The following is an 8,105-nucleotide window of genomic DNA, read 5'->3' as shown; positions in this document are numbered from 1 at the left end:
AATGACTAAGAAAGCGATCAGAATAAGCTGGGAATGGACACTTTTAGTTTAATGTTTAAAATGTTGAGTGAATGAATTTTATAATGGCATTCAAAAGTAGTTAAGTTCACTGAAATTTTACTCGAATCCTGTGGCCCTTGGACCACAATCCTTTTACAATTTCAATGTCTGTATACCTTTTCACTGGCTGAAGAGTGGAATAAGGGCTGAATCACTGAACTTGTCTCCGATTTTGCCAGTAACCCCTGAACTCAACATCAACACGACCCCATTAGGCTGTACTACTCCCCTCCGAGACAAGGCACACATGGGACATTTATCATTCAGTCAAACAAATCAGACTTCTGCTGACTTGTATTGTCTCTCCCCAAGACTGATGACAGGAATTCGAGATGAAGGAGAATCCCACTCCTTTATTTATGAGGGTTTTCGAAACTTCACCTGAAAATTGAGTTGAAAACAATCAGGATGATGATGCATTCTGTTGCAATACTGTGCACACATCAAACTAGAGAGGGATCATAAGAAATCAGCCAGAAGTTTTAGTGAACAATTTTTTTTTTTAATAGTCATTTTGTAACAGTTGCTCCTCCTCAAAAGTTCAGGGGTTTTGAGACAGGAGGGAAAAAAAAAACTGTGGATTAACATTCCCCTCTCACACAGCTCTTAACCAGCTGTGTCAGTTTGTGTATAGGAGCCAACTGCAGCTGCATAAAGTATTGTCAAGAGGGAAGCCATAGCTGGACAGTCCCTTCCATTTGCTTTATGCTAACGGATTGCCTACTGCCCGGGAGTAAGTGTGAGAGTTTATTTTACTTATTTTAACAGATGGTATATTCCATGAGGTGTTTTTTGGTGTGAGGGATTTTTGAAAAGTGCCATCTACTGTATTTGAAGCCAACACACTTCAGCAATAGTAATAAAAACAAAACACTGCCAACCCACAAGATATTGTCATATTTGTTGCAACAATGCAAACAAAAATAAAACAAATAAAAAAAAACATCTTCTTAATAAACTAATGTCAGTCAACAGAGTTGATCAGCTGGTTGCCCAGGAGAGTCGGTCCTATTTTGACCCAGTTACACTGAGACGGATATACCCAGCCCTGACAGGGTGGGATTGACATTGGAGGGGGCTGCAGCTTGTTAAGGTTTGGGAACACATTACTGATTGGAGCTATCATCAAGATTAATCCCTCATGTTCCCCAGGGCAGGTACTCCACTCTGATACCCTCTGCAATGTTGTGGAAACTTGAAAATGCCTCGGGAGCATTGCAAGAATGTCAGACGTCAGATATATGTGAAAGACATGTTTGCAAGAGGAGTCAAAAGCTAGGAATGAGTCTGGACCGTCGTCTGTCATTGCAGCCTGGCCTCAGGTGTTAATGATTAATCCATTTAATTCTATCAGCTACCTCTACATCATATTAATCTAAAAAAAAAAAAAAAAAAAACTATTTTCTGACATCTTTAAGTCTTCAAGATGTCAGAGCAGAAAAGTGGGCTGTGCAACGCAACAGTGCATTTCACATAAATGAGCTGAGAGGAATCAAACACACCATGAAATCAGCAAGTCCTCTCATAAACTAATCTCTTCTCCTCTCTCACCCCTTGCTCACTAGTATAATTCCATAGTGTATCGCGAACACAAGCCAGAAATTATCCTGTTTTTCTTTGGCTGGTTGAGTTTTAGCAAAACGGCGTTCTTATACACACAACGCCTTCCTTCTTGGTGCTAAAAATAACAGAAAATGATATAATCTTGAGTTGGCCCTTGCAAAATGTTTTCCCTTGACTTATTAAGTGTTTTTATTAGGGCCTGCGAGAAAAACATTAAATAATGTTGAAGTCGGCTCCACACCCAAAAATGTGGTGCACACAGAAAAAGGGAGTAAGTAGCAGCAGATATAGATGTCCACTGTTGGTTATGCTGTAATTTTATGTTACAAACTTTTACAAGGCAGCACATAAAAAGTGATTGTTAGACTCTGTTCCTTACTGCTCCAATAAAAAGCGAGCAAAAGGTGAAACTAAACAAAGACAATGAGAAAAAAAATATTTCTATGTATTGCTTACTTACTCTTACTTACAATTTTTACACCTTCATATTTGGAGTTATAGCCCAGTTCTCTTTCTCTTGTTTTCCCTCTTGCTTTGTAAAACTAAATGCTGGGGGTGACAGATGATACGTGTAATTTATAGTAAGGTAGACACCACTTCATCATGTTATGATAAAGGCCCATTATGGTTGTTATGGCTTGCCCCAGCCACCTGTAGCAGAGTGCTCAAACTACCTCCCAAAACAATAACCGCAGCACACTGGTGCACCTTAACAATACGTGCACAATATTTACCAGGCCGAACGTCAACAGGGCATATTTGGGTGGACGTTAATGAAGATATCTCGACTGGAGGAGACTGGATTCACATAGGACCCTCATAGACTGAGACAAAGGAAGAATTCTTCCCCAGCAGAGCCACGGCTGGAGGAAGTGGCGCAGATGCCAGTGCAGATAAGCTCGCTCTGGGTCGGGTTACCGCCAGCTGGCTGCACATAGTTTTTGTTGCATGTGGAATTCACATATAGTGCAAACTGTCCAGTGTGTGTCTATGGGCAGGAGCGGCAGTACCCCTGCAACAGAAGCCACTGCTCTTCCATGTTTCCCATGCAGTGAGCGAAGAAGTCATTTTGCATTGTAAAGATACACACACACTCTCTCTCACACACACACTCACACACACACACAGACATAGACAAACACCTGATGTCTGAGTCACTCAGAGTGAATGTGGCTTCCCTTCTCCAGGATGAGGTCTCCTGGCAGACTAACCGACCATCTGATCCAACATAAAGACTGGGCTGAGCGCGCAGAGCTGAAATGTATGAGAAGAACACATGTATATGCACTCAGGCGACATTTATGAGGGAAATGTGCTGTTAAACCTCCTGAGGAATCACACATTCATCGTTGAGTGTTGGATTCAAACAGGAATGATGGGTCCAACAAGCGCTTTGTCCTCTTACTTTGCGTCTGAAGTGAAAAAAAGACGTTATTTGCATTTATTTTCATCTGCTGGAGACTTTGGGTCTGAAAGAAATTTGTTTGAAAGCTGAAATTCCAGAAAATAACCACATATGACATAGAACATCACCTGTGGGTACTTCTTTGTGTGTGTGTGTGTGTGTGTGTGTGTGTGTGTGTGTGTGTGTGTGTGTGTGTGTGTGTGTGCGCGCGCGTGTGTGTGTGTGCGTGTGCGTTTGTTTGTGTGTGTGTGTTATGCTTGCATGTGTGTGTGCATGCAGAGTTTACTGGTGGGATATCCCAACCCAATTCTTTTAAATGGAATGATTTTAATCTACTTTGTGCCACTAATGTGGACTTTACCCACCTATCCTAAGCCAATTATGATGATCCCATTTCACAGAGGTTCAGACGTTGTGTTTAAAACGTTTGAAAATGACCATGATACTTCTGCAATCATTACTTTACAACATACAGTTTAACAAAATGACACATTTCCATTCATACTGTACACGATGCTTTCGAGAAGAGTGGATTTTCAAGTGACCTGTTTTCTAGCCTGGTACCTCATGGTACATGGGATTTGCAAAATGCACTGAGGTGTAAAAAAACATCTGACAATTTGAGTGCTGATATTAATACGGATAAGCAAGACCTCCACAACTCATTGAAGTAATGAAGTAATCTGGTGCATATGGGAATTCAGTATTTTACACACGCCATCTGAAGTGAACCTATTATACGTGTAGTGAAACAAGTTAAGTTGGTACAAGTGGACAAGGAGGAACAGAGAGAAAGCAAAGGGGGAACTGACAACTGGACTTGAGTAAATTATGCATTTGCCTTCATTTAAAATCTAGCCCCCAAGCAGTTTTACTGTTGTTTTGGTCAAACAGAAGCTGACCACAGAGATCAAAGAAACAGAGAAGTACAAGGTTCTATTGAATTAGTTTGTCAGTGGCCTTCCCCTAATAAATCCCTGAAGATGTAGCAACATAGAGAGGAGTTACCCAAATTAAAAAATACTGCTCACCCACAAAGCCCCCGAGCTCTTTTTCAAGTACAGTAGCGCTCCACATCCTACAGTTTACAGACACACACACGCGCGCGCGCGCACACACACACACACACACACACACACACACACACACACACACACACACACACACACACACACACACACACACACACACACACACACACACACACACACACACACACACACACACACACACACACACACACACACAGAGAGAGAGAGAGAGAGAGAGAGAGAGAGAGAGAGAGAGAGAGAGAGAGAGAGAGAGAGAGAGAGAGAGAGAGAGAGAGAGAGAGACATACATTACCCCAGTGTTTCTTTAGTCAGCTTACACATTTTCCTCTTTAGCTAACAAAAACATGTACAGATGTGATGAGTAAAAAAAAAATCCTTTGGCATCCTGTCTGTTTTTCATAAATTTTACAGCCCTGGGTTTTTTAATGTCCTGTTCAGGTGAAACTACAATCCATTATTTATGGCGCTCTTATAAAATGTGCCTGCTCCCACGAGCTGCTGAAAGTTTTATTGTGTTAATTATACATTGGAGCTAGTCTGGGGGCCTCTCGCTGGCTCCCATGAACGTGAAGGTAATTATGTCAATTGGGAGGCTATGCACAGGAACAAATCCAGAGCACGTGCATACGCTTACAGCAGACTGCTGTATTTTATCACATATACGGCATGTTTACACACTGTCCCTTCAGTTTCGGATGGTATAGCTGCTGTCGGGGAGTCTGACGGGTGGTCTCTTGTGTGGTGCGTCCGGCTCAGACAGATAAGAAGGACCCTTCAGTAGCACTGTATGCTTAAAAAACCTGAGGCCCAATGCGGAAGCTGCTCAGCTAACTGGACTCGACAGCGACAAGTTAGTCTGTTTGAATGTGTAGCTGATACAGTATATGTGTGTACACACACACACACACACACACACACACAGACAGACAGACACACACAGACACAGACACAGACACAGACACACACAGACACACACAGACACACACACACACACACACACACACACACTCTACATCTACAATAAAAAATACACTTTCTCTCTCCCTTACTCTCCTATTAGAAATACACTTTCTCTCTCCCTTACTCTCCTATTAGACACACAAACGCATGCATGCGCATGCACACACTCACACACACACACACACTCAAATGCATGCAAATTCAGCCGGTCACACAAACACTCACATTGAACTAGTGAGGATTTAATGAGGCCCATGGAGATCTAGGATTGACAGTCCATTGGTGTCATGCTGATAAGCCATCAACAATCAATAGGAGGCCGAGCGCTGCCTGCTCACAACTGGTAAATTCATATCTTCCTCACTTGGTGTAACTTAGCAAGAAGAAAACAAGCCTGGGAAAAAATGGTGTCTGTTATTAGTGACTGGCGAGTCATTACTGGGGTTTCATACCTGAAAGAAAACCATCCGGCAAGTCTGTGAAGAAGACGGTGTGTGAGAAAGCAGCAGGGAAAAAAAGCCTGTTCAAGACTGAGAACCGACCTTTCACACTTTAAGGAAGGAGAAAGCCTTGTTTCAGTGTAACAGCGATCACCAGTTCCTCATCTCACTCCTGATTTACTCATAATAAGTAGGAGGTGGCATGGGAAAGTTAGCTGTCCTCTGACATGGCAGTCCTTGTTTTACACAGAAAGTGATTTATTTTTTATTTTTTTATAAACTCAAAAATGTCAGGGAAAATAAAAGAAATGTTATGTTCATTTAGGAGCGGAAGTGCTCTGCTTCAGACTCACAAGCGTGAATGCTCATTTCATCTTGGTGAAAGTAGGGTAGGGAGAAGGAGAGAGTCAGAAATGGCAGGTAATGCAATATTCATGCGTGCTGTGGCAGACGTCCTCTTGGTTCTGATGATTAGAGAGAGGGCTGCTTTTCCAAGTCGTCCCTGGAACAAGGCCGACGACGTGTATATGTGCCAAGCTGTTATGGGGGGATGCTTCGGAGGCTGATGGGGAAGGAGCGAAGTGTTACTTCACAGAGTAAAAGCCTCAACACTTTTGCTTCACCTTTGATCTGGCACAATCGGTATTTGTGGTTAACCCAACGCACACCAGCACAGAGCATTCTTCCTGTTAGCTACAGGCCCCGCTTGAACCAAAATGACGCAGAGCAAGCACGAGATAAACAACAGCCACAAACCCTAAACCCGCATAAATACAACAGTGTGCCTCTGTCTAAAAAAAAAGCAGAAATACAATAGTGCTGTCCATATTTCTTATTGCGCACCAACAGAAATCACTTGCATTTTTTTCCCCCCTTTAGGTTAACGGCATCCATGTTGCCAGAGGGCACTCAACAGTCTGTATATATTATATTCTGGAGGTGCGCCAGTCATCAGTCTGTTCATGAATCTCCTTTATTACAGTAGTGGAAGAGTGGAACTGTTTTAACATGCACCTGTTCGCAACAGTGCTGTTTTATTGATGGGTTCCCTTCGTAATTTATTCATAATTTTGTTGGGGGAGGCCTGGTTTGAAGACTGGTGGATATGTTATTTATCTGTGGCCAACAGGGGAGGAAATGGTGGGTGAAATTCCCATGTTATAGATAACCACAAAGTCAACATGTCAATAATTCATCGTTCATATGATTTAATATATCAACACATGAATAATGCATTCCCTCCCCGTACCTCTCTCTCTCTCTCTCTTACTCCCCCCTTCCCTGATATTCATTTTTCTCTGCTGTGGGTAAGGTTGAGCTAATATATCAATCCAAGTTTCCTATGCAGTTCTCCAAATCATGAATGTGAATAACAGGTATCAATAAAAAAAATCATGATTATTTCAGACACTATGGTTAATCATAAATCAGTTTACTCATGTGAAAACAAAAAGAAAACAAACAAACAAAATGAGATGTGGAAGAGTGACATTTTGCACACCGCAGCCGCAGCACAGATTCACAGAGGAGAATGCACAATTCTCATGTAAATCATTGTGGAACTTGCTCTTTAAATTAATGCAATTATCGAGCAATTATCAAAAGTGCAAAGATGTTACATCATGACTAATTATATAACTATTTGACAGCAATAGTTTAGCCACTTAAACGCTTTGGTGCGGCTGGAAGCTGCGCAGGGAGAACTACACTGAAGGAGAACTACGTACATCAGTGAGTTTGAGTCATCTTCTATTGTCAGAAACTTTTCTCAGACCTCTCATCAAGCTCCCCGTTAAAGAGGGGTGAATGGAACCATACCAGAGGGAATTCTATGAGTGCAAAGATCAAGACCAAACAATTAATTCATGATGACATCTAACAAAAGAAGGGGAATGTGAGGGATGGGGGCAGGGACAGAGGAGACACAAATGGGCTGAGATCATTACTCTCTTACTTCAGAGCACTCTATAGCGTCTTATACAGCCATCCTTTGTGCTCATTTTCTCTTAGGTAAAAAAAGATAGCAAATCAGGCACCTTGTCCATGATGAGCTTTTTTTTTAGATCAATGTGTTTCTGCCGGATCGTCAAATCACAATGTAAGGTTTACAATAAAAGGCTGATAACTTCTTTAAGCAGATGGACACGGATGGTCAGGGCATGGGCCCCGTTGTGCCCGTGGGCTACGGAGGGTGCTTGGCGAGGGCAAGCCGCAGCAGCCATCCCATTGTTCGGGCTCCGCAGACCAACGTGCAATTAGACGGCAGTGGTCTCATTATTATCCCCACGGTGAGGAGCATCCAGACACAGGAGGTGGCAGAGATGCCAGTGTCTGCAGACAAACAGAGGTCAGAGGGGGCCCGGAGCAGACAGCGCTGCAGCACGCATGTTGGGCGAGAGGGAGGGAGAGAGTTGTGTAAGTGTGTGTGTGTGTGTGTGTGTGTGTGTGTGTGAGAGAGAGAGAGAGAGAGAGAGTGTGTGTGTGTGTGTGTGTGTAAGAGAGAGAGAGAGAGAGAGAGAGAGAGAGAGGGAGAGAGAGAGAGTGTGTGTGTGTGTGTGTGTGTGTGTGTGTGTGGCGCAGGGAGTAGTGGGAATGGCGGACAGAACATTCAGACTTATGTTTCAG

The sequence above is a fragment of the Sardina pilchardus genome, chromosome 14 (genome assembly GCF_963854185.1).
Source record: "Sardina pilchardus chromosome 14, fSarPil1.1, whole genome shotgun sequence".
Classification (NCBI taxonomy): Eukaryota; Metazoa; Chordata; class Actinopteri; order Clupeiformes; family Clupeidae; genus Sardina; species Sardina pilchardus.
The sequence above is the reverse complement of the archived record's forward strand: the minus strand, read 5'-3'. Positions refer to the sequence as shown.